General features: G+C 38.7%; 1 protein-coding gene across 4 annotated transcripts in view; it reads right to left on the bottom strand.

Annotated features, from left to right (window-relative positions):
- Positions 1-27,288, bottom strand: part of NBEA (neurobeachin) — a 696,720-nt gene that overhangs the window by 647,905 nt on the left and 21,527 nt on the right. The window contains exon 1 of one of the 4 annotated variants that reach the window (XM_058548003.1): positions 16,081-16,419. The exons of the other annotated variants lie outside the window; for them this stretch is intronic. The gene's annotated coding sequence lies outside the window, so the exon portion shown is untranslated. Of the gene's footprint in view, positions 1-16,080; positions 16,420-27,288 lie in introns of those variants that run through there. 4 annotated transcript variants of the gene reach the window in all.

Below are 27,288 nucleotides of genomic sequence, written 5' to 3'. Positions count from 1 at the left end.
AAGTATAACCTCTTTCCTACCCATGTCTTTTGCCTGGCTAACTTATTCTCATCCTCTAGTTCTTATCATGTCACTTCATCCAGAAAACATTCCTTGACTCTCCTTAACTAGGTTAACTGGGTTAAGTGCTCCTGCTAGGTGCTTCCAAAATAACTGTACTTCACAATAACAATTATCACAATGTACAGTAATTAACTGTTTCTGTGTACAGTAATTAACTCTTTCACAGTGAAACAGTCTAGTGGAGGAGGAGTTTCTCCTCCACCAGAATACAAATCCTTTAAGATCAAAAACCCAGTCTCTATTGGGTCAAGAACCATGAAGGATCTGAGATTTTCCCCTATTTACAAGCTAACAAATTAGCCTGCCAGTTTCATAAATGCTGGCAAAGACAGGAGGCTCCTGGGTCAGAGTCAAAGGATTTCATTACTTAAGCACAGCAGGCTGTATGAGCTTTATGTTTGCATTGGTTCCCTGTCCCTCAAAGTGCCACAAGGCTGATGCAGAGGCAAACCCAAGTGGATGATGCACACACAGAAAACTCCAATCTTTTAAAGGGGCTGCTAGCAAGCCTGACCAATCTTTGCCTTAGAGAAAGATATCTTTATTACCATGGTTAGGAGACAAATCTACCCTATGCCTAAATATCTCTTTAAAGGCTATTTATTATACCATAATCCTTGAAAAGATACTCTACAACAAACACTGATACAAAATATGCCAAAAAAAAAGAATAATTATCTCCCAAAATACAGTTCACCATTTTACCTGTAACACTCAGCACAGTGCCTGACACAAAGATGGTAATCAATATTAGCTGTATCCATGATAGATATCTAATAAATAAAGTAATGAAAAATTTGGAAAGACAATAAGTGTCATAATAATACATTAATTCATTTTTTAATTCTCTTCAGCTTTTTAAAAATGAAGACAACTCTATTTTCTTTCTATCATGCATAATTGCATTACATCAACTTCTGCAAATTCACATTGTTTATCCCATTACTCTCTTTTCAGATGAGTAATTTCCAATGTCTAGGCAAGCACTGTTTATTCTAACTACTCTTTATTTTGGATCTTCAACCAGTTAGCACCTTTATCAGGTCATGAACCCATTGGGAATACCATAGTAGACTTGCTGAAACAAATAAGCTATTGTGTAAATCAAATAAATACACTGACATTTTCTACAGAGGCAAAAATCTGGCGATATCCCTAACCCACAAGGACTGCTTTCTAAATGGGACATTAGGGTCTTAAAGGGCATTAATGAAACAAGAAACTATTCAAGAGGAAATAACAGAGTTTGTCAGGGGTAGTGGCATACCCAAGTCTAGTTGTCCATTGTTTTTTCCCCTTTAATTTCCATTTTCATCACAGCAAACTATTTCAAACATCCTGCAATTCACAAAAGACTTGAAAACAGCCTTATGATCTAGATCAGAAGATAAAGCATCCTACTATATCTAAGTTAGACCAAATTTCAAGTTAAGGAATAAAATGTACATGGATGGAAATTTCAAGGTGTAATGTTCCTGAACCATGTGGGAACATACAAACAATCATATGCTTGGTGGAATTAAAATCACTTACATTCTTTCCACATGAGTGAACTAAAATGTAATAATTTAGTGACTCTACCCATTTTATATTAAAGTCAAATTTGTATACAGTCACACCCGGCTTAACAACTAGAATGTGTCGTTAGCGTCATTAGGCAATTTCATCATTGTTGGAACATCATAGAGTGTACTTACACAAATCTAGACGGAATAGCCTACTACACACCTAGACTATATGGTATAGCTTATTGCTCCTAGGCTACAAACCTGTACAGCATGTTACTCTACTGAATACTGTAGGCAATTGCAACACAATGGTAGTATTTGTGTATCTAAACAAATCTACACACAGAAAAGGCACAGTAAAAATATGGTATAAAAGATAAAAAATGGTACACCTGTACAGGGCACTCACCATGAATGGAACTTGCAGGACTAGAAGCTGCTCCGGGTGAGTCAGTGAATCAGTGGTGAGTGAATGTGAAGGCCTAGGACATTACTGTACACTACTGTAGACTTTATAAACTATACACTAAGGCTACACTAAATTTATAAGAAAATTCTTTCTTTCTTCAATAATAAATTAACCTTAGCTTACTAACTTTTTTACTTTATAAAGTTCTTAATTTTTTAATTTATTTACTTTTGTAATAATACTTAGTTTAAAGCACGAACACAATGTACAGCTGTACAAAAATATTTGCTTTCTTTATATCCTTATTCTATATGCTTTTTACTGCTTTTAAATTTTTTTCTTTTTTTTACTTTTTAAACTTTTTCTTTAAAAACTAAGACACAAACACACGTTAGCCTAGGCCTACACAAGGTGAGGATCATCAATATCACTGTCTCCATATCTTGTCTCATTGGAAGGTCTTCAGGGACATTAACACACGTGAGCTGTCAATTCCTATGATAAAAATGCCTTCGTCTGGAATCTCCTGAAAGATCTGCCTAAGGCTCTTCTTGAGGAGGTGTCACTCCTTTCAGCAATATGTCCATGGTAGTTTGCTTGGTTTCTTTGTTTTTCACCATAGATTTGCTTGTAAATAGATAATGCACCATGATCATTCTTCTCTATTAATGAAAACCTTTCAGTGTTGGGGTTCATGTTTTCAAACTTTTTAAGAAACTTACTGAGGTCTGCAAAAGCTTCTGCTAAACCCTTCACTCTGATTTTTCTTGGAGGTTCTTCTTCTATTTCTTCTCTCGCAGTTTCTTTTTCTCTTGCCTCTTCTTCAGCTATGCATTCCTGTTCCAGTTCCAACAAATCTTCATTAATCAATTCCTCAGGAACCTCTTCTAGGAGCTCCTCAACATCATCCTCATCCACACCCAGGTTCAAGTTGCTTATCTCAACCACAGCCTTGTTGATTTCTGCAACCTCCTCATCCTTGGCAAGTCCTTTGAAGTCACGGACAAACCTCTTGAGTGTCTTCTTCCAGACACCATTCAAACATTCCTTGGTGACACCCTCCCAAGCCCAAGCAAGGTTCTTGATGCAGTCATAGATGTTGTAATCCTTCCAGAATTGCATCAGTGTCTTCTCAGTTGCAGCAATAACCTGGGCAAAGATCCTCCTCAGGTAATAGGCCTTAAAAGCTACTATCACTCCACGTTCCAATGGTTGGAGCAAACAAGTGGTGTTTAGAGGAAGAACCACCACTTTGATATTAGGAGGAAGATAACCAATAAAAGGAGGATATCTGGGAGCATTATCAACAAAAAGCAAAATCTTAAAAGATACATTATTCTCCAAACAGTTCTTCTCCATTTTGCTGGCATAGCAATTCAGGAGGGCATCTTGGAAGAGGAGCTGGGTCATCCGTGACTTCTTATTGCTCCTGTGGTACACTGGCAGCGTGTGCCTACTGATATGCTTGAAGGCCCTGGGGCTCTCACTGTGCCAGATCACAAAGGGTTTCAATTTGTAGCCTGCAACATTGCCTCCAAGCAAAACTTTTATCCTACCCTTAAAGCTTTGAAACCAGGCATTGACTTCGTCTCCTCGTGGATGAAAGTCCTTTCAGGCATCCATTTCCAGAATAGGGAAATTTCATCCATGTTGAATATTTGCTCTGGCAAGTAATTTTCCTCCACAATCAGTTTATCTGGAGTTTCCAAAAATGCTTCAGCTGCCTTCACATCAGCACACACAGACTCACCACTCACTTTCACGTTATGTAACAAATAACGATTCTTGAATCATCTAAATAACCCAGAGCTAGCAGTATATTCAACATCATAGTTGGGTCTAGCCTTTTCTTTCACCATCGCAAACAAATTTTTTGCTTTGGCTGTGATCATCACGGTGCTGAGAGGAAAACGCTTCTATGGCTGGTCTACATAAGAAGTTTCCTCATGTCTCATATAGGTCCTTCTAGAATTTTTGTTAGTCTCACTGCCTTCGGTGAAACAGATCATTTAACAGCTTCCATCCCTTCGTTCTCGTTCTTCAGGATGATAGCTATGGTGAAATGGGACATGCCTGACTGAGAAGCAAAAACCATCACTGATTTTCCACCTTCGTAATCCTTAATCACTTTTAATTTCGTTTCCAGGTCAATCACTCAAGGTGGCCTCTTACTGGCAACATTAGCAGCGGCTTTTGTAAGCTTAGGGGCCATGATGAACAAAACAACGCGAGATTAAATCAAGCACAAGAGAAAATAATGCAATTAAGAGACAGTAAACAGGAGATGTATGAGGCAGCTGCTGCTGCCGTAACACAGCATACTGTTTTACAGCAAACATTTTTCTAATAAGTAGAAAGAGTACACTCTAAAATAACAATAAATAGTAAATACATAAACTAATAACATTGTCACTTATTATCAAGTATTATGTACTGTACATAATTGTACCTGCTATACTTTTATACAACTGACAGCACAGTAGGCTTGTTTACACCAGCATCACTACAAACAAGTGAGTGATATACAGTGTTACAACAGCTACCACATCACTAGGTGATACGAATGTTTCAGCTCCTTTAAAATCTTCTGGGACCACCCTCATATATGCAGTCCATCGTTGACAGCACATGACTGTACTTTTAATTAAGTTACCTAGCTTTTTTTGGGGGTGGGGAATGAGGAGGACTGCTGATTACCTGACTCATTTTATATCCTTTTACTACTTACACATCTCTTGTAAATAGCATATACCTGAATTTTATTTTCTTCCCCACATCACAATCTCAGTCATGTACTTTTACGTGCAATCCACTACCACTTATTTTGATCACTAATATATCAATTTCTTCTATCATCTTTGTGTTTCCTATTGTTGAAATAAATTTCTAAGCCTGAGATGGAGCCACTTCTGCCTGGGGTGTCACATCAGCAAACTGAACTTTCATGTTCCTATATATGCTCCCCTTGGCAAGAAACAGTATATCCAGTTGGCCAATCTCCAAATGCCAAGCCTACTCTGGACTCTATACTTAATTCCTTGTTTCTTAATCTTTCTAAATAAGGTCTGACAGGCAGCCCCAGCCAATCATGCCCTGTTTCCATATTGTCACTACTAATGCTCTATAAAAATCCCTCTTGCCCAAAATCCCTGGGGAACAGTGCTCCACTGCTTGTAAGGCACTGTAGGCCCACATTCCATGGACTGTTTAACCTTGAATAAAGGACATCAAATTCATTAATAAATTGTTTCAGTTTCGTAATTTGACACTATTTATCCAATGTTTTCTGTTAATCATTTTTCTCCTTTCTTGCTGTTTCTGGATTGAGTTTGTTCATTCTTAATACATTGCATTGTGATCAGAGAATGCTGTTTTTATTATTTCTATCCTTCGGAATTCACTGAGATTTTTTTTGTTGACCTCTGATATGTTTGATGTTCATTAACGTTCCTTGTGCACTTAAAAAGAAGATATAGTCCCCCTGCACTTAAAAAGAAGACAGTCCCCCTATATCAGGGTATAGAGTTTGATATAAATAAGATCCACTCTTGATCATGCTTTAAGGTATCCTATATTTCTTGCTAATTTTTCATGAATATGATCTGTCTTGGATGGAGAGGAAAATGTTCAAGTCTCAAATTATTAATGTGTCTCTTTCTCCTTGAATGTACTAGTTTATGCTTTTTAAGAGCTGACCTGATGTGATATTTCGATTTACGATACGAAATATATATTTGGTCTTTGTCCCCAATCCTGGCACAGAGCTCCTAATACCTTTGGAATTTCCTAAGTAAAGAGAGCAAAATAACGTATCTTTTGTCATGTTAATAAGGTCACTTTGGGGAAGCCTCTAGGTAACCTAAGCATGGGGGGCTGGTTGCCAGGGGAATCAACCATGTGATTAGAGGGTTATAACTTTCAGTCCAGCCCTCCCCTCCCCATTTCACCCCACCTCCAAGGAGGTGAGAGGGGCTGGAGATTGAGTTCAATCACCAATGGCCAGAGATTTCATCAATCATGCTTATGTAATAAAGCTGAAACCAGTAAACAGCCATTGATGACTAGGTAGCCAGTAACTAAAGTTTTTTTTGCAATTACTAATTATAGCTTCTAGTTGTTCACCCACCCATTGTTAACTGTGCTGCTTAGGCAATACACTATCCAACTCCCACTACGTTCCTAAAAATAACATCTCCCTGGCGCCTGGGTCACCATGGTAACAGATGTTTGCGCTGTTTTTCAAGCATTAGGACCCCTTGTCCAGTTCAGGCCGGTTGAGACCACCAATTCATCAACTAGGCCTGTGCAGGTGGCTGATAAATGACCTTTTGACATCAAGAGGCTAAAAACTCCACCTTCAGATCATGCTAATGCCACCAGTTTGTGAACATGCGTCCTATGAAGATGCATGAAATTTGACTACACTTGTGCAGATCATCAAGTACCTCACCTCCAATCATCTATCTCCTCACTAAAGACCACCTTGCCACCCTTCCCTACAAATATCCCTGAGTCCCCATTTTAGAGGAGGTGGATTTGAGACTCGTTCTCTCGCTTCCTCACTTGGCTGCCATACGACTAAAACCCTCTCTCTGTTGCAGTCTCGTCATTTTGGTCATTGGTTTCTGGGTAACGGGAGAAAACGAACCATGTTCAGCAACAAAACCTCCATAAAAACCCAAAAAGGGAGGGGTTCGAAGAACCTCTGGGTTGGTGAACACCTGGAGATTCGGAGAGATGTACTCAGAGAGCATGGAAGCTCCACATCCCTTTCCCCATACCCTGCCCTATGCATCTCTTCCATCTGGCCATTCCTGAGTTATATCCTGTTAGAATAAACCGGCAATTTAGTAAGTAAAATGTTTCTCTGAGTTCTGTGAGCCACTTTATAAAGTTAATCAAACCCAAAGAGGGGGTTGTTGGAACCTCCAATCTATAGCAGAAGTGACAACCTGGACTTGCAATTGGCATCTGGGGTGGGGGGGGGGCAGTGCTTGTAGGACTGAGCCCTTAATCTGTGAGATCTGACACTATCTCCAGACAGGTAGTGTCAGAATTGTTAACTGCTTGGTGGTATGGGGAAAAAAAACACACATCAGACTTGACATCAGAATCCAAACTGGTGTCAGAATTGTAGTTGGTGACAGAGAAGCAGGATTTACTACAATGGCCCTGGCTCACAGAAACATGTGGTTTGGGAAGAAAAAGGATGAAAGGGTGGGAGGATGAAGAACCTCTGATTCCTGAGTGGCCACATGGTCACCCATGGAATGGAGCAGCCACCGCACTGCAATCAGTTACTAAAGGTAAAAGTTACCAAAGAAATTTAGAGATGGATCCAACTTCCTGGGAGCTGGCTAACTGCATATATCAGGAAATGCAAACTAATAAGAAAAAGGCAAAATATACGCAAAATATACAATCTCTTGGTTAGTGTTATCTGTAATAGCTAAAATAAAATTAAGACTGCTGAGTCGGACCCTGATGATAGATCAAACTCAGATTTCAGTGAGTCTAGGCTTAAGCCACTAGCCTCAAATCCCCTTCCCAAGGGAAAAATTATGCAGAGACAACAGAAAGTACCTCTAAGACCTCTAGTCACTAAGAAGGTAGTCAACATGGAGGGAGGACAAAACCAGAAAAGTATTGAAACTAAGGGGTATAGTGTGAAGGAGTTGTTTCATTTTGTGAATCAGTATCATCAGCTTCCTGAAGAACCTTTACTAAAATGGATTATGAGAGGGACTAATTTAGGAGTGTCTTTGGTTTTGAATGATGCAGCGTGGAAGAGCGTGTCTACAGGACCCACAGCTCACTATGGAACAATCACAGGCGGCCATCTGCAATCCAGACACACAGAAGGTTATTCCTGAGGGAACAGCCAGTGTGGTACACTGGATAAAAGCCACTGTAAGATCTGTTTACCCTGAAAATAGGGACTGGCCATCATGCCCTACAAATGCCAAGTGGAATACCCCAGATGAAGCAGCTGATATGCTTCCCATGCCAGCCATGTTGGACTAGCTTTATGATGACCAGGGTATTCACCTGATGAATATGCCCATTACCCAGGTCATGATAAATGCTGTGGTCAAGGGGGCCCCTTTCACATAGGCACCCCATATAACTTTATTGCTGCAAAACTGAAAATCAGTGCTGCAAGTTTTATTGAATTTGCTGACTCCGCTTCCCCTCATGGGTATTACAGATGCTAATAAAAACACTGGTTAATTAGAGAATGGGAAGAGGCTGAGGGGAGAGTCAGACTCTTTCCAGACAGAGATTGGATTGGTGGTTACCAGAGGGGAAGGGGGTAGTGAGGAGGATGAAAGGGATAATTAGGCACATGTGTGTGGTGATGGGTTGTAATTAGTATTTGGGTGGTGAACATGATGTAATCTATGCAGAAATAGAAGTATAATGATGTACACCTGAAATTTATACAATGTTATAAACCAATGTTACTGCAATAAACAAACAAAAAAGACTCTTTCCAACAAGGTGGAAATTTTCAAACGCTTATTAAGAAATAAGGTTAATACAGCAGATATTGATAGGCGTGAAACAAAGAAGAAACATGAAGGGGAGAGTCAGGGGACTTGTCCCAGCAGGATGGAAATCTTTTGATGGTTATTAAGAAACGGAATGAATAAAACAGACACTGATGGGGTTAAAAGAGAGGGAGTTTTTTTTGTTTGTTTGTTTGTTTTTTGTGAGGAAGACCAGCCCTGAGCTAACATCTGCCAATCCTCCTCTTTTTTGCTGAGGGAGACTGGCCCTGGGCTAACATCCATACCCATCTTCCTCCACTTTATATGGGACGCCTCCACAGCGTGGCTTGACAAGCGGTGCGTCGGTGCGCGGGCCACCGCAGCGGAGTGCGCACACTCAACCGCTTGCGCCACTGGGCCGGCCCCCAAAACAGAGGTTTTAATACAGCACTGCCTAAGGTTTGGTGGGCCAAAGAGATCCCCTTGCTGGTCCCCCAACATTAAAGGGTCCCAAACAAATACACCCTATCTCAGTTTGGAGAAGTGTTTTAAATCAGAATAGAAGATAACAACGACAAACCTGACCTACAATGCCTTGAGATAATGGTTAGGTAGATTAATCAAAATAAAGGTTGACAAAAGGGCAGGGTCCTTTAGCTCAATCCCTCGCTGGGGACTCAAAAGCCTTTTGCCCAAGTGTGGGTAAATGATTAAGGGAGTGGAAAAGAGAAGTTTCCAGGACTCCTTTATACAGAAGTCCCATGAACTGTGATACCAAAATCCATTGGTGAAGCCCTGACTTGAGCTAAAATTTGACTGACAGAATACAAAAATGTAATGGATGGCATGATATAATACTATATGAAAGTTGGAATGTTTAAGCAGGTACTATGTAAATAAGTCGTATCAACTTTACCCAAATGTTCTACGGAAATGGATATTATGTCTGAGCTGGGGAACACTTCCCCCAACCTAGTATTATAAAACCAAAACCTGTGGATGAAGCGCTAATAGAAGCTACAGTTAGGAATGTAAACTTGATAGAATTAGGGTAAAGGTCTGTAGGCCAATCGGTATGTCTGAACAGGCTTTATGTGAAGTGGTTGTGTCTCTTTTATCTGATTGTATTATGGGGATGGCTGTTGTGTCTGACTGGGAAACACTTCCCCTACCTAGTATTATAAAACGGAAGGCATGTGAAACTGCCCTTCAAGCAATATTAACTAGACATGCTAAATGGGGACCAGTAAGACTGCCTGAACCCACACAGGGTGGAACAAGCTGGAGTGCTGGTAGGGACAAATGCTCTGTGGGACAGCCCTATGTGGAGTATAGACTGGGGCTTACGGCAAGAGCCTGAGTGCCTCCCAGCAATGACTACAGGGGCTTTGGACTAGAGAATTCCCATTTGAGGGGCATTTACTACCTTGCTGTTAGACATTATTAACTGAATCTAGCCCTATGACTGAAGGACATAAAATGATCACGAAACCTGAAATAGACATAATATCTAGGATGATGTCAGAGACACACTCTAATGGAGACGGCAGTGCCCAGAAGAACAACATAATAAAATGGATATAGTTTACATACAGGATCATGCTGCCTGGGGAATGCAAGGAGGAAATTCTCAGGAGTAGGGAACCTCTTTTCTCCTAGGACTGACTCTGGAACTGTGTGAAGAGCTGCTGGATTCTACTGTCACTTGGACAATGCCCTATAAACAGTTCTTGACTGACTGACAAAGAGCTGCTCGGTCTGTGAATGGCAGTTCCAAGGTGAATAGACAATATCTTGTTTGGAAGATCAGCACTCTGATCGAAGAAGGTAAAAACAGATCAGCCTTATGCGCTGAACTGCATACCGTTTTACCAGCAGTGATGGAAGAACTGAACAGTAAGCCCTTATGTTTGAGTTTTTACTGACTCATGGACAGTGGCCAATGGCCTGGCCCTATGGTCAGGCAATGGAAACCTGTCCTGTTAAAGGGATGCCCAAATGAGGCATGGCCCTATGGAAATCACTATGGGAATTTGAGGGGTGCTTTAGAGTAGGATATGTTGATGCCCATCAGAAGAACTCTCTGCCAGATTTAGAAGGTGACCGGAATCAAGACGCAGATATCCCCATGGGCTCACTTAAGTTGGCCACTTGGGCCCATGAAATGAGTAGACATGGGGACATTGCAGCAATGCAGAAGAGATGGGCTGAATCTAGACACATTCCTCTTGCAAGCTCTGAGGCACAAAATGCCGATAAGAACTGTTCTCTTGGCCAAGAGAGGAAGAGACTGCAGATGGCTACGTGACAAATTCCCTAGAGGGAAGGCCTTCCTCACAGCTGGCAAATCAGAAGCCCTGGGGGCTACAAACAGGTCTTGACAGGAACAGACACTGACTCTGGACTGGGCTTTGCTTTCCCAGTGGTAGATGCAAATGCTAAGAGTGCTATAAAAAAACTAGAACAGACAATACTGCACCAATTTGGACAGCTGATGGTCATTTCTTCAGATCAAGAAATACACTTTACAGCCCTACTGTCCAACAATGGGCAGCGAGATATGCTCCTCAGAGTAACAGTTTGATATAGAATTGAATGCACAATTAAAAAACTGGTTGTCTAAAACTGAAGGAAATAAACGAACGAAGGCTGGCTTATATACCTTCTCAAGTGTGTGTTCATACTCAAGAGATACAGATATATAGATATATCTTATAATCCATGTAAAATGTTTACAAAGTATCTAATATATACTGAATGCTTAGTAAATTGCAGATAGTATTATTATTAGCAGTTATTTTTTCTTAGCCAAATCTAATGTTAGCAAGCATATCTATCTTTCTCCCAAACAGGACAGAACCACAGCTTATTATTTCGTTCTCCTCTACACTTCTTCCCCTCCTAACTCCCATGTAATTTTTTCAATATATTTAGATTTAACAACATGTTTTACTGCTTTCTTTGCTCATCATTACATCCTGTATCCCACTACTTTATCTAGGTTCACTGCTCTTCTTGCTAGAGGACATCATTAATAATTCTTTCAGGGGCCAGCCCAGTGGCACAGCAGTCAAGTTCGCACGCTCCGCTTCGGCGGCCCAGGGTTCGCTGGTTTGGGTCCCAAGCGCGGACTGACGCACCACTTGTCAAGCCATGCTGCAGCGGTGTCCCATATAAAGTAGAGTAACATGGGCAAGGATATTAGCCCAGGGCCAATATTCCTCAGCAAAAAGAGGAGGATTGGCACTGTTAGCTCAGGGCTAATCTTCCTCACAAAAATAATAATAATTCTTTCAGGAAGGATCAATGGACAGGATAGTTTCTGAGTCCTTGTATGCCTGAAATTGTCTTTATTTCTATCTTATTCTAAAATGTTAATTTGTCTGGATAGGACATTTCTAGATTCAAAGTTATTTTCCCCTAGCCCTTTTATGGGTGCACTGTCTTATGGAATCCGATGTTGCTGATAAGAAATGTGCTATCCATCTGAATCTCAGGCCTCTGCAGATAATGTGTTGGTATTTTAAATAGATGTAAATATATAGAGAGGGTCAAAAAGAAGATAGATACAGACATATCCATGGATGGCAGGCATCACAGTTTAAGTTGCACTGCCCTGATTACTAGTGAATATGAGCACTAAATAATGGTTAAGAGTCTGACTTTGAGATAGCTGCCTGGGTTAAAATCTAGACACTGACAGCTCATGGATGTATAACCTTAGGCGAGTTATTTAAACATATATCTGTGTTCAGCTTCCACATGTGTAAAGTGTGGATAATAATAGTGTCTATTTCATAGTGTTGTTGTGAGGTTTAAAGACAATAGTTGAATGAATTCAAACCCATGATGTTCAATCCAAAAAGGAAAAAAAAAACAGCAAAATTCACATATAGGCTTTCATTTTTATAAACCTTATTTTTTTTAAATCATAACTAAATAACAGGGCCAGCCCTGTGGCTTAGCGGTTAAGTGGTACGTGCTCCACTACTGGCGGCCCGGGTTCAGATCGCAGGCGTGCACCGATGTACTGCTTTTCCGGCCATGCTGAAACCAAGTCCCACATACAGCAACTAGAAGGATGTGCAACTATGACATACAACTATCTACTGGGGCTTTGGGGAAGAAAAAAAGGAGGAGGATTGGCAATAGATGTTAGCTTAGAGCCAGTCTTCCTCAGCAAAAAAGAGGAGGATTAGCACGGATGTTAGCTCAGGGCTGATCTCCCTCACCAAAAAAAAAAAATTAAAAAAAAAAAAGACTGCACACATTAAAAAAAAAAAAAAAACTAAATAACAAATGGTTGAGGTACACATTTTTTTAAAAAAAAACAAAGAAGAACATTTCATAACAATAAAAGGGTCAATCCATCAGGAACACATAATAATGTTAAATGTATATACAACTGATAAAAGTTTCAAAATACATAAAGCAAAATTGAAAGAATTAAAGAGAGCAACAGAAAATTCCATAATCATAATTGAGATTTTAACACCCCTCTCAATAACTGATAAAACTAGACAAAAAAAAATCAGTAAAACCATAAAATATCTGAACAACACTATCCCTAATTTGACCCAATTGATAGGTGAAAAACATTACAACCAACAACTGCAGAATACCATTCTTTTCAAGTGTCCATGGTACTGTCACCAAAACACACCATATGATGGGGCAAAAGACTAGTCTTAATGAATAAAAAAGTATCGAAATTACACTCAGTTCTCTGACCACAATGGAATTAAAATAGAAATCAATAACAATAAAAACTTCAGAAATACCTCCAAAAACAACACCAACCTGCTACCAAATTCTACGAGATGAGCTAAAGCGGTGCTTAGAGAGAATTACATAGCATTATAAAACAAAACCGCTCTCACTGACCTACAGTTTAATTTTACAAAGCTAAACAAAGTAGAATAAAGCAAGTAGAAGAGAGGAAATAAAGAACAGTAATCAATGAAATAAAAAACAAACAATAGAAAAAATTAACAAAGCCAAATTTGTTTCTTTGAAATAACTGATAAAATTAATAAATGACTAGTTCAATTGAATGAGAGAGAAAAAAAGAAAAAATACACATTATCAATATCTGTAATGGATTATCACTACAAATCCTACAGACATAAAAAGACATTACAGAAATGTTTACGAACAACATTATGCCCACAAATTTGATTACTTCAGATAAAACGTACAAATCCCTTGCACAACACAACTTTCCAAACTGACACAAGATGAATGAAAATCCAAATAGCCTATATTTATTAAAAAGTTAAATCCATTATCAAAAAAACCCTCCAACAAAGAAAAGTACAGGCCCAGATGTTTTTATTGGTGAATTCTATAAAACTCATTCACAAAACAGAGGAGGAAGGAACACTTCCCAATCCACTTATGATAACTCTGATATCAAAACCTAACAAGGGCATTGCAAGAATATAAAATTACAGACCAAAATCTCTCATGAACACAGATACAGAAATACTTAAAAATTGTAAGCACACCAAATCCAGCAATATATCAGATAGAAAATACACCATAGAGTAATCCTAAGAATGCAAGTTTATTTTAAAACTCAAAAATCAATGAAATATTGCCAGTGGGAATGTAATGTGGTACAATCAATCTGGAAAACAGTTTGACAGTTTCTTAAAAAGTTAAACACACTTAACCTGATAACCCAGCAATTCCACTCCTAGGTATCTATGAAAATACATGTACACACAGACTTGTACACAAATGTTCATAACAGCATTATTCATAAAAATTGAAAACAATTCAACTGTCCATAAACTGGTAAATGGATAATCAAAATGTGGTATATCCACACAATGGAATACTATTTGTCAACAAAAAGGAACATAAATGAGGTTCACATGCTAAATGATGGAAGTCAGATATAAAAGACCATATGTTGTGTGACTCCATTTATATGAAATATCCAGACAAGGCAAATATAGAGAGAGAAAATTAGTGATTGCCTGAAGCTGGAGGTGGGAACAGGGGGCGACTGTAAGTGGACATGAGCTTTCTTTGGGAGATGATGAAAATTTTCTAGAAGTACATTATGATGATAGTTGAATGACTATGGAAAAATACTAAAACTCATTGACTTATATGCTAAAAACAGATGAATTTCATGTATGTAAGTTATACCTCAATAAAGCTGTTAAAAAAATATTTATCACCATATTAATATAACAAATGAGAAAAACCACATAAGCATTTCAATCAACGTAGAAAAATCATTTGACAAAATTCATCCATTCCTGATAAAAACTCTTTAGCAAGCTAGGAAGAAAAGAAACTTCCTTAGCCAGACAAATGGTATTTACAAAAACCTACAGCTAACATATTAATGGTACATCTACTTAATGGTCAAATAATGAACACCTTCCTCCTAATATCCTGAAAAAATCAAGGATGCTCACTCTCACCACTTACGTTCAACACTGTATTGAAGGTCCTAGATTACGTAATAAGGCAAAAAAAAAAGGGATAATGGTCAGAAAAATAAAACTGTCTATTTACAGGGACATGTAGAGACATGACTGTTTACAATTAAGTGACCTACAAAACAATTATTTAATGAATATGTGATTTTAGAAGTCAGAGAATACAAGATCAATATATAAAAATCAATTTTATTTTTAAAAATGAGAATCAAACAAGTAGAAAATTAAATTTAAAAATTCCATTTACAAGAGTATCAAAAAAAAACACTCAGAAATAGATGTAACCAAAAATATGCTATGCCTATAAACTATAAACTATAAAGCATGCCGGGAGAAACTTTTTAAAGACTTACATAAATAAGAGATATATCATGTTCATGAATTAGAAGACTCAGTATTTGTAAGTCAACTCCCCACCACTAAACTATACATTCATGCAAATCTATCTATAATCCCACCAAGCCTCTTCATAGAAACTGACAAGGGATTCTAAAATATTTATGCAATTGCAAGAAAAGAAACAACAACTAAAATATTCAAAACCATTTGGGGGAAAAAAATTGGAGGCAGTACAAATTACCCTATTTCAAAATTCATCATAAAGCTTCAGTAATCAAGATACCCTAGTACTGACATAAAGAGTGACAGAGAGAGAGAAGTCAAGATGGCGGCGTAAGCAGACTCTGAACTCGCCTCCTCCTGCAGACACAGCCAATTTACAACTACTCGTGGAAAAATTACCCCTGAGACAGAACTGAAAACTGGATAAGAGGAACTCCTGCAACAAAGGACAATCCTAATCGAGGTGGAAGAGGCAGAAACTCCCTAAAACACCGCCTTCACAAGGTGCCAGCTTCATGGCCTCCCGGGAGCAGCCCACAGGTACGCAGCCCTCCCTGGAGGAGCGGGGCCCTGAGCCAGGGAGCGCCCCCACTGGGGGCATTTTGTGGACCCAGCACAATCGAGACAAGTGGCATAACATCTGACTTTGCCTGCTACTAAAACATTGGGGAGTACCCCCAGAAAAGCTGGTTCACAAAGAAATTAAAACCAACTCTTACAGGGCCCACGCACAAACTCACCCGTTTCAGTGAGCAACCAAAAATCCCCAGAAAGAAAGGTGCACAGTGCTTTGGTGAAAAGAGACTCACCTGATAGGCTCTGAGTGCATTGCAGTGAGAGGTGAGACCTCTCCAGGGACTGGGACATTGGCGGCAGCCATTGTTGTGGCCTGGTGTGGGCGTGCTGACACAGACGCCATTGGAGTTCTCCCTGGGGCCTGCTAGCCCAGGTCTGCCCCACCCACTAGAGCACAGATTTAATCCAGCTCAGCCAGGGCAGGCAGCCCACCCTAGAGACTGGCCCCACCCAACAACAAGCTCTCAGGCAACTTGTGGGCCTGCATAGATTGGTGACTGGATTCTCTGCAGCCTGGCAACAGCCCACTTCAGTAGGGCAGGGCATGCACAAGGAGTGGGTGGAGAATGTGGGGTGGTGGTGGAGTGTGTGGGGATCCTGCCGTGGAGAGACTGGGTCCACTTCAGGAGGTTGGGGCGCACACAGGGGGCAGGACTGACTGTGTTGACTGTGTGTGTGGACCTGGGGTGGCAAGGCTTGTCAGCTGCAGAAGACTTGTGCTTCTCAAAGACCAAATTAGGGGGTTTTCCCCACCTTCCAAAGCCTGAAACAACTGGGTGCTCCCATGCCTGAGGCCAGCCCCACACAGCTGCAATCCTCAAAGAGCTGACAAGAGACCTAAAGGTTGGAGGCTTATAGCAATTGTAAGCCCCTGGGCCTAACAACCTGCCATGCTGGGGGCCTACTCACTTAAAAGAAATACTGCAACACAAACGTGATATTAGAACTTGCAGCCAACTGTGCTGGGGCTCCCCACACCTGATAAAAAGACTGAAGGGCCCACAACAACTACAAGCAGCTGAGCATTACAACAGCTGGCCAGGAGCATAACTCGGCCTCCCTGGGCACCTACAGGGAGAGCAAGCAGGCCACAACAGAAGGACACACGTAGCCAACATAGGGGTCACCCCTGGAACACTGAGAACTGAGGGAAGGACACTGTAGGCCTCCTAAGGCATCACTTATATAAAAGTCACCTATCCAAGAGCAGGAAACGTAGCTGACCTACCTAATACGTAGACACAAGCACAGGGAAAGAGGCAAAATGAGGAGGCAAAGGAATACATTCCAAGTAAGGGAACAGGAGAAAACCCCAGAAAAGGAACTAAGTGAAACAGAAATGAGCAACCTACCCAACAGACAGTTCAAACAAAGAGTATTAAGGATGCTCACTGATCTGGGGAGAAGAATAGATGAACTCAGTGAGAATGTCAACAAAGAAATGGAAGATATAAAAAAGAACCAATCAGAAATGAAGAATACAATACTGGAAATGAAAAATTCCCTAGAGGGACTCAAAAGCAGAGTAGAGGATACAGAAGAATGGATCTGCGAGCTGGACGAAAGACTAGAAGAAATTACCCAAGCTGAACAGGTAAAAGAGAAAAGAATTAAAAAGAGTGAGGACAGTCTAAGGGATCTCTGGGACAACATCAAGCGCAATAACATCCGTGCTATAGGTGTCCCGGAAGGAGAAGAGCAAGACAAAGGGGCAGAGAACCTATTTCAAGAAATAATAAAAGAAAACTTCCCTAATCTAAGGAAGGAAACAGTCATCCAAGTACAGGAAGCACAGAGAGCCCCAAACAAGATAAACCCAAAGAAGCCCACATCAAGAAACATCATAATCAAAATGCCCAGAATTAAAGAGAGAATCCTAAAAGCCGCAAGAGAATGTCAAGTTACATACAAAGGAAACCTCATAAGGCTATCAGCTGACTTCTCAGCAGAAACCTTACAGGCTGGAAGACAGTGGCACGATATATTTAAAGTGCTAAAAGGAAAAAACTTACAGCCAAGAATACTCTACCCAGCAAGGTTATCATTCCAAATGGAAGGAGAGATCAAAAATTTCCCAGACAAGCAAAAATTAAAGGAGTTTATCAACAAGAAACCAGTGCTACAAGAAATATTAAAGGGACTGATTTAAGGGGAAAAAAGAAGACCGCAAATAGGAAAAGTTATCTATTTCCATCATAAGAGGGTAATGGATACAAATGCACAAAAAAGAGGTTAGATATGATACCAAAAACATAAAAGGAGGGAGGAGGGGAGTTAAAGAGTACAGCTTTCAGACAGAGGTCAAACTAAAGACACCATCAATTCTGTATAGAAGGACAAAGGAACAGAGAAGGACTACTAAAACACAGAGAAAAAAAAAAAGTTAAAAAATCGCCTTAAGTACATACTTATCAATAGCTACTTTAAACGTCAATGGACTAAATGCTCCAATTAAAAGGCATAGGGTGGCTGATTGGATAAAACAATAAGACCCATATATATGCTGCATACAAGAGACACACTTCAGGCCTAAAGACACTCACAAACTGAAAGTGAAGGGATGGAAAAAGATACTCCACGCAAATGGCAATGAAAAGAAAGCTGGGGTAGCAATACTAATATCAGACAAAATAGATTTTAAAACAAAAACTCTTTGACATCGGTCTTAGCAACATATTTTCAAGCACTATGTCTGACAGGGCAAGAGAAACAATAGAAAAAATAAACAAATGGGACTACATCAAACTAAAAAGCTTCTGCACAGCAAAGGAAACCATCAATAAAATGAAAAGACAACCTAACAATTGGGAGAAGATATTTGCAAACCATACATCAGATAAGGGGTTAATCTCCAAAATATATAAAGAACTCATGCATCTCAACAAAAAAAAAACTAACAACCCAATTAAAAAAATGGGCAAAAGACCTGAACAGACATTTCTCCAAACAAGATATACAGATGGCCAACAGACACATGAAAAGATGTTCAAAATCATTAACCATCAGGGAAATGCAAATCAAAACTACAATGAGATATCACCTCAAGCCCATCAGAATGGCTGTAATTAACAAGACAGGAAACAACATGTGTTGGAGAGGATGTGGAGAGAAGGGAACTCTCATACACTGCTGGTGGGAGTGCAAACTGGTGCAGGCACTATGGAAAACAGTATGGAGATTCCTCAAAAAATTAAGGATAGAACTACCATATGATCCAGCTATTCCACTGCTGGGTATTTATCCAAAGAACTTGAAAACAGCAATGCGTAAAGATACATGCACCCCTGTGTTCATTGCAGCGTTATTCACAATAGCCAAGACTTGGAAGCAACCTAAGTGCCCATCAAGGGACGAATGGATAACGAAGATGTGGTATATATACACAATGGAATACTACTCAGCCATAAGAAACGATGAAATCAGCCATTTGTGACAACATGGATGGACACTGAGGGTATCATGCAAAGTGAAATAAGTCAGAGGGAGAAGGTCAAATACCGTATGATTTTCCTCATTAAGTAGTAGATAATAACAACAACCAACAAACACATAGAGCCAGAGATTGGATTGGTGGTTACCAGAGGGGAAGCGGGGAGGGAGGAGGGCGAAAGGGATAATTCGGCACAAGTGTGTGGTGATGGGTTGTAGTTAGTATTTCGGTGGTGAACAGGATGTAATCTATGCAGAAATAGAAGTATAATGATGTACACCTGAAACATATACAATGTTATAAACCAATGTTACTGCAATAAACCAAAAATTAAAAAAAAAAAAAAATTGATGAAACCGAGGCTCAAAAAGGTTAAGTGATTGACCCAAGATCCATGTCGGGGGACTGTATATACCAATTTGCCCAGAATGGTCCCGTTTCGGCATGTTGTTCCATAGTAACTATTAAAGGGCTTCCTTGGACTCTCAAAAAAAAAAAAGAATGACAAATAGATCAGTGGAACAGGATTGTTCCATTGAACAAGTGTTCCATGGAACACTTATGCAACATTAGATTTTCTACAAAAGTTCCACAGCAATCCAAGAGAGAAAGGAAAGTCTTTTCCACAAATGAAGATGAAACAAATGGATATCTATATGGGGGAAAAAATAAAACCTGAACCCCTATCTCAAATCACACATAAGAATTAATTTTATATAGATTATAGATTAAACATAAGAACTGAAACTATGAAGCTTCTAGAAGAAAACACAGAAGAATATCTGAACAATCTGTAGTGAAGACGTTTTCTTAAGAACACAGAAAGCAATAACTATAAAAGAAAAAAATTGATAAATTAGATTTAATCAAAATTAAAAAGTATTTGCTCATGAAAAGATAGCTTTAGGTAAATAGAAAATTTAAAGACCGAAAAATTTTGCAAAAAACATATATCTGACAAAGGAAGGGTATCTAGGACACACAAGGAACTCCTAAATAATTTAATTTTAATTGGCAAAAGATTTGAACAGGTATTTCACAAGAGACTTACAAACAGCATATAAGGATATGAAAAAGCGCTACGCATCATTAGCCATCACAGAAGTTCAAATGAAAACCACAATAAGATATTATACAACCACCAGAATGGCTAAAAGGACTGACCACATAAAATGCTGGTGAGAGCAGGATCTCTCACACATTGCTGGAAATGCAAAATATTCAACCATTTGGTAAAAGGTCCAGCAGGTTCTCATTAAACCAAACATACACAATCTCTCTGACCCAGCAATTACACTGTTAGGTATTTACCCAAAAGAAATGAAAAATATATCCCAAAATGATCTGTATAAGAATGTTCAAGGACGCTTTATTCAAAATGGCCAAAGACTGAAAACAGTCTAGAGTTCCATCAACAGGAGAATGGATAAACTATGGTACAGTCATGCACAGCATAAGGACATTTCAGTCAATGACTGAATATACTCTGGTGGTCCCATGAGGTTAGTACCATATAGCCTAGAAGTGTAGTAGGCTATATACCATCTAGGTTTGTGTAAGTACACTCTATGATGTTCCCACAAGGACGAAACTGCCTAACAACACATTTCTCAGAATGGATCCCTGTTATTAACCGACGCATGACTGTATATTGATATGACAGTCTACTACTTAGCAATAAAAAGTAACAAACTTGATAAACACAACATGAACAATCTGCAAAAGCACCACGGTAAATGAAAGAAGCTTTACTCAAGAGTTCATTTATATTGTCAGATTCCATTTAAGCAAAATTCTACAATAGCCAATACTAATATACAGTGGAGAAAAACCTTAAGAGTGGTTGCCTCTGGATATATGATGTAGGGATTAACTGGGAAAGGGTATGAGGGAATTTTCTGAGGTGACTATCTTGATAGGGGTTTGGGTTACACAGGTACACGTATTTGTCAAACCTCACTGAATATTATATTTAAGATTGATGTTTTCCTCATATGTAATTTTAAATGGAGGGAGGTAGGGAGAGACCATAACCAAATATTGAATTTGAGTTAATAAATATGCATGGATAGTACCTCATTTGAAATATATCCAAAAAAACAACATAGGTGCTAAAGCAAGTTTAGTAAAATGCAAACTGAAGAATCTAGGCAGGGAGTATGTGTGTGTTCACTGTAAAACTTTTTCAATTCTATCTATAGGTATTGATTATCAGAGGCCTGTGAGCCATCACTAAATCTTATCATTAACAAATATGACCAATTCAGTCTTTCCAAGTATTTCCTAACCTCATTTTTACTCACTTTTTGATCAGCAGAGCTTACAAAGGTTAGAAGATTGATTAAAGAACAACTTTAAATTAAGCGTGTATCCTTCTATACTTCCCTCCCTCCTTCCACAGTGATTGAACGCATAGTGTATGACAGGCACAAGAAATGTGAAAACAAAATTCTGAACCTTGTGAACTTGCATCTGGAAAGGAAAATGACTCCAATTTTCAAGATGGATTAGATTTCTTTAAAGTACTGATTAACGTTAGCATCTATTTTGTTTAAGATAATTATGCACAATCTACATCCATTTACATTTACACTTAAATACATAGGCATACGCATGCAAACAAGAAGAGTAGCAGAGTACTAGAGAAGTCGTCTAGAAGCAAAATATCACAACTAGAAAGCTTCAAAAATCTGAAGATTTTTTCTAGAGAAAAAAGCAGCATGGAATAGTTTGGAATAGGCCACAATCAATAAACGGATCAGCTTTCTAGCTCACATAAGTCTTCCTTATTAAGACCTAATATTCAAAGCCCTCCATGCTTAAGCCTCACGTATTTTCACTTCATCCTACTTGTCTCTCCCTTATGAAGCTTTCCCTGAGGCTCCACTCCCCAAACAAGCTGTTATCTACCTCTCCTCAGAAAGTCCATAATTCTTTGTATTTCTCTTGCAAAATTTACAAAATGTGTGTCTACTAGGAAGAAAACGACTAAAAGGCCTGGGCATCAGGCGATCAACTCTACCTGCATGACCTAAGATAAGTTACTTAATCTTCTTTCCTCATATGTAAACTGTGGATAACAGGACTTTATCTCACAGGTTATTGTGAAGATTATTAGGCTTAGCCTCCTGCATGAACTACTGGGTAAAAATTACTATTATTATTATTCTATTATTATCTCCATATGAGCCTAACTCGGTACCAACAACATTTAATAGGTATTCAATTTAAAAAATACTTCAATTGAAAGAGCACGTGAATAAGGTATTCATGTGTTGTTGATTGACAGAAAATTCCTATGGCCCACACATATAAACATATTTAAGAAACTGCTCTTTATGTTTAAAGATGATACTACTAACTCATTTGTGGTTACTGACAAAAATGAATGACCTCCACTTTGGTTCTTCTGAATGTTGCTTTTATTTATCCCTAAAATATTAGATTATTTTTCCATTATCCTCATTTTCATCATCATTTCTACATATACTCGTAAGGGCAATTCTCTTCACTCCCTTGCAATCACATCACCTAAGCACATGGATAATAGTGAACCCAAACCCTCCCCATCCCTGTTAAAATAAACAGTTCTGGCCCATTCCCAATTTTCCTTGTTTAGAGGCCTTTCAAATGTTCATCTTTATGAACACTTGAAACTTCATATATGTTAAGCCCTAAAATTAACAAATTGATAAATTGTTATCAGCATGATTATTCATTCCATTGTGAAACCTCCAGGCAAGAACAGGAGACAATTTATACTCTGGCAAAAAAATAAAAGGCAGAAATCAAAAGTTTTTTAATGTTCATGTCTTTATCTCCATTACACAGCAATAAGTGCCAAATTTCTATTCTCTCACTGGACAGCTCTGGAACCTGCACAGGCTCCCTTAGTCAAACGGATAAAACTCAAACTCAAGACTCTAATTCCTTTTACTAAAAAACAAAAGAATGGGACTCAAAATAAAAATGACAGAAGGAAAACAGCATTCTAATGGCAATAGATTAGACAAAATACACTAATCAAGGAACATACTAAAAATCATGGTCACTCAGCAGAATGACACCTACCAAGTTGTCATCTGATAGGTAATATTCAAGCCCTCTTAATCATAGGAGCTAAGAGGAATTAATGTCTGAGAAGAACTAAGTCTTTCTTAACTGATATTAAAAACACATTAGTAATCAGGGCACATGCGTGGAAAAACCTCTCTATGGGTAGTGCCACTGAACTATAGGAATTTCCCCTAAAATTACACCACTAAGATTGTAACATTTTTTAAATTCCATAAAATAGGGTAACATCAACAAAAAATTTTAAAGAAATAGAAAATACAGTTCAAATGTCATCTTCTTAGAGAAGCTTTTCCCATTTTTCTAGAGCAAGGGTCTATACTGCCTGCAGATCAATTCTAGCTTGCTGCCTTATGGTAAATAAGGTTTTATTGGAACACAGCCATGCCCATTCATTTACAACATATTGGTTAAGGCTGCCTTTGGTATAACTAAAAATATGTATTTGGTCTTTGCTCCCAGTTTCTGGCACAGAGCTTCAAATATCCTTGGAATTTCATGAGTGACAGGAATGTCTTTTGTTATTCACAGTTAGCCCCTTTTGATCATACCTAAGGTTATGCTAACAAGGTGACTCATGGTCAGTCTTTAGTTTCAAGAGAGGGGCTGGCCAATGAAAGACCAAGCATGTGACTATAAGACTGGAGACTGAGTTCAATTATGTGGCAAATGATTAAATCAATTGTGCCTACATAATGAAGATCCATAAAAACTCTTGAACAACGAGATTCAGGGAGCTTCTGGGTTGGTGAACGCATCAATGTGCTGCTGTGCCCCGAAAGGGCATGGAAGCTCTGTGTGCCCACTCCAATACCTTGCCCTATACATTTCTTCCATTTGGCTGTGGCTGGGTTGTATCCTTTGTAATAAAACTAATTGTAAGTATGGTGCTTTCCTGAGTTCTGTGAGTCATTCTAGCCAATTATGGAACCTGAGGGTGGGGCTGTAGTCAGCCAGGCAGGAATACAGGTAGCCCCATTTGCAGCTGGCATCTGAAGTAGAGGCCATCTTGTAAGACTGAGCCCTTAACTTGTGGGAACTGTGCTAACTCCAGTAGTTAGGGTCAGAATTGAACTGAATTCTAGGACAGCCAATTGGTGCCAGAGAATTAGTGTTGGAAAATGATGTATTTTCATTTAAATACTGGTTGAGGTTGCCTTTCCACTACAACTGCAGAGCTGAGTAGCTGCCAAGGATACCATATGGCCCACAAAGTCTAAAATACCTGGATCTTTGTGGAAGAAGTTTTCCTACTCCTATTCTAGAGAATTAGTCTCTCACAGACTCATTTCAACATTTTTGGTGCATATCACTAACACAACACCTATTATATCTATATATTTACATGTATATACATTATATTTACTTGTCTATCTCCCCTAGGAGATGACTACTTACGAACAAAAAAGTTTCATTAATCATTATATCTTTAGGACCAACTTCTTGGCATACGATTGACAGAAGTTTAATAAAAATATCTACTACACAAAAAAGATTCTTAAAGTATGTTTCTATCCCAGTGTATCTTATCTACTGTTTTAATATCAGACCTATGTTCTGGTTCTAAAAAAAATGAAAAAATACTATTTAAAAATCCTAGATTATTAGCATGTTAAAGCCTGATAGCATCTAACCCAATCTTTATGTTTCAGTCAGGCAAAATATGTCTATAACACTTAAATGACTTGCCCAACTAATTAGTAACAAAGACAAGATTAGAATCCAAGTCCAAAATCAATATTCTTTTGATTAACAATAGCAAACCTTTCTAACACTACAAAAGAAAAGAAAAATACCATTAATAAAACTAACCTTTGTTGAAAATGTACCCCAAAAGTACTCTCCATTCATGCTACTCAGAGTACCCAGCCAACGAGAAGGAGACCAAATCAGAACATGAATCAACATACTGCTTCCTTCATCAAGAAAGTCTTGTTACAGGAAAAAAAACAATTATTTGAAATAAACAGTGTGCTTATTGACAAAGTTGATTTACATTCTGGCACAAGCTCCTTATCTCCTCTTAGACCAACAAACATTTCACAAATATGCAAACCTGATTTGTGGGCCACATTTTGAATAGCAATGTGCTAAATGAACATTCAGTATGGTAGCAGAAACTATTAATAATATAATAATCTGTCATATATATAATTCACTTCATATACACAGATCCCACTTGAGAGGAATAAAAGGAAAAGAACATCATTTATTTCATTTTCATATATATGTATATATATATATAGATATGAAGAGAGAGAGAAACAGAGGCTCAGAGAGATGTAATACTTGGCTCAAGGTCACAAAGCAAAGAAAAGGCAAAGCCAGGATCTGAATTTGGATTAGTCAGACCACAAAGGCCACGCTCTTTATAGAAAACCAGGATACAAAAACAGATTTGACTCAAATAAAGCATTTACACATTAGTTCATAAATCTAAATATAGAGAGTCAAGTACATCAGTCATAGTTATAAAAGGCCTAAAAGGAGCAGGTACAAGATGGAGCTGAAAGAAGCACCCACTAATTACATATACCTCACCACTGAACAGGCTGTCCTCTCTGACCAATCCTGTTGTTTCGGGAGAGAAACATAAGAAATAGTGAAAGAGTAAGAGAACACTAGTCTATCTAACCAGATCAACTTATATGGAATGAATGTATTGCTTTGCTCATGTCACTGTCTTGCCAAAACTTCTTGTTCCACATTGCCCAAAGTCCTTAGCTTCAAATTCACCCAGCTTCACTTTTCTCATGTGTAAAATGGAAATAGAAATGCCTATGTCATGGAGTTATGTATTAATTGAGAATACTATATTTCCTTTATTCTAAGAAATATTTTTCACATTTTAACAGTTCTGAAATCAACATATAACTCATAATTGATGTTGACATTTAATATAGTAGTGTTTCTTCCCTCCTCACCAAGAGCTGTTATTAAATCAGTACCAGTTAACAGCCTTACAGCATACCTAACACAAACTTGTAACTTCTATTACTATTTTATTATATTTGGTGCAAACAAGCAATAGATGATTCTGGTTTGTTTTGGAAACAGCTCCTCCTAGAATGTTTCTTTAGCACTTATATATAAATATATACATGTTTAATGCATTATTTTTTTCTCCTCCTCTCCCTACCCCTTGCTGTCTAGAGACCCTGATTTTGCCAACTGCAGTTTTGCCAACCACATTACATTTCAATATGACTCCTGAGGTTGTTGAGAGACTCCTGTATTTACAAGGTGCTAACGGAATGCAAAAATGGAAATGCCTTGGGCTGGCCCTGTGGCCAAGTGGTTCAAGTTTGGCGTGCTCTGCTTCAGCAGCCCCAGTTCATGGATTTGGATCCTGGGTGCAGACCTACACCACTCGTCAGCCATGCTGTGGCAGTGACCCATGTACAAAATAGAGGAAGAGTGGCACAGATGTTAGCTCAGGACTAATCTTCCTCAAACAAATAAAGACAAAGATGGGCAACAGATGTGAGCTCAGGGCGAATCTTCCTCAGGAAAAAGGAAATGCTTAATGGCCTCAAAACTCTCTTTGAGTTAGAGAAGGACCCCAGTGGAGATAGAAGCTTAAGCTAAGTCCTAAAGGATTGGCAGGAATTTGCTGGTAGAGCAAAACACTCATAGAAAGAAGGTACCACTTTAAATAAAATGTGCAGATTCAAAGTTCCAGATCTGGAATGCCCTCACTCCACTCAGCAAACTCCTGCTCACCCTTCAAAGCCAATCTCAAGAGAATCCTCCACCTTAAAATCTTTCCTGACTCCTGTAAATAATTCATCACTTTCTCCTCTGTGACATTGTATTCTAATACATATTTTTACTCAAGATCACAAGAGAAAGAAAAGGCAGAGAGAGGATCTGCATTCAGATTAGTCAAACCACAGAGGCCTGATCACATTACTTAGTATTCTCTAATTTACACATC

The sequence above is a fragment of the Diceros bicornis genome, chromosome 9, assembly GCF_020826845.1.
Source record: "Diceros bicornis minor isolate mBicDic1 chromosome 9, mDicBic1.mat.cur, whole genome shotgun sequence".
In the NCBI taxonomy this organism is placed as follows: Eukaryota; Metazoa; Chordata; class Mammalia; order Perissodactyla; family Rhinocerotidae; genus Diceros; species Diceros bicornis.
This window is presented reverse-complemented; position numbering and strand designations above follow the sequence as displayed.